A 1465-nucleotide genomic window follows, 5' to 3' on the forward strand; every position below is an offset into this window, starting at 1 on the left:
TTATTATTATTATTATTATTATTATTATTATTATTATTATTATTATTATTATTATTGAGGGTATTCGGTGGATGATAAAAAACGAACAAAAAAATTTAAAGAAATTATTATAATTGTTACTACTGTTATTGTTGTTGTTATAGTTATTATTTATAAATTCTTATTCTATTTCTTTTCTTCTTCTGCATCATCTTCCCTTCTTCTACTCCAAACTAATAATAATAATAATAATAATAATAATAATAATAATAATAATAATAATAATAATAATAATCGCTATCATTATCTTATCCTACGTCTTAATTTTCTTCACCTAGACTACATAATTCGGAAAGCGAAACAAACCTCAACTGCTATACACAATAGGTCTATTCAAGTTTAAAACTTCTATACATATAAGCTCAAGCATTATTAAACGGTTTGTGTCTATATTTTTTTCTCCCCTTGTCAGTGAAGAGGTCTTGATGTAGCTAAAAGTACTCCGGATTCTTACACAAAGCTGCTTTCTATTTTACGTAAAAGTTTTCTTCAACAAAAAGACAAAACACAATCACAAATAACAAAACATAACGCACCAAGAATAAAACATTTGGGGTTGCTAGATGTCACAGAAGTAAGCAGACGGCTTCCTCTCAAATCATTCAGTAGCGTTAGTAATGTAGAAGTACACGTTGCATAAACTTTGTCCAGAATTCAAATATGTTAGATAAGAAAAACAGGCAGGATGCTCACAGGAGGAATACTTTTACCAAATGCCTGCCGTATCACGAAGGCTCTAAGATCAAACGACAACAACTACTCGGATAAAATCTGAGAAAATTACAAGCGATAGACAAAATGATATTTGTGTTTGAATTTGCTTATATGTAAATATCGTTATGCATTTTAAATATATAAAAAAATATATATGTATATATATCGTTTGCGTATTTTATTTGCAAGATTCTTGGTGTGTATAAATATTGTGGTATCTCGGGAAGGTCATTATGCCAATGATAAACATACGCACTGGTTCTGTTTCACTTTTTTTTTATTCGTGAATCGGGGAAGTGAGGACTTGTTGTCATTGAAGAGATTGCAACTGGTTTACTGGTTCATTAATCAAACAATCGGAAAGTTCGTTGGTTAAATAGCTAATCCCCTGGTGAATAATAAGGAGCTGTAATTTAAACACCGCGTTTATTTGGTATTGGTAAAATAACCCTTCCGCAATAATATATATATATATATATATATATATATATATGTTTATATAGGCGCAGGAGTGGCTGTGTGGTAAATAGCTTGCTTACCAACCACATAGGTTCAGTCCCACTGCGTGGCACCTTGGGCAAGTGTCTTTTACTATAGCCTCGGGCCGACCAAAGCTTTGTGAGTGGATTTGGTAGACGGAAACTAAAAGAAGCCCATCATATATATGTATATGCATATGTATATATATGTGTGTGTGTGTTTGTGTATCTGT

Source organism: Octopus bimaculoides, chromosome 1 (assembly GCF_001194135.2).
Source record: "Octopus bimaculoides isolate UCB-OBI-ISO-001 chromosome 1, ASM119413v2, whole genome shotgun sequence".
In the NCBI taxonomy this organism is placed as follows: domain Eukaryota; kingdom Metazoa; phylum Mollusca; class Cephalopoda; order Octopoda; family Octopodidae; genus Octopus; species Octopus bimaculoides.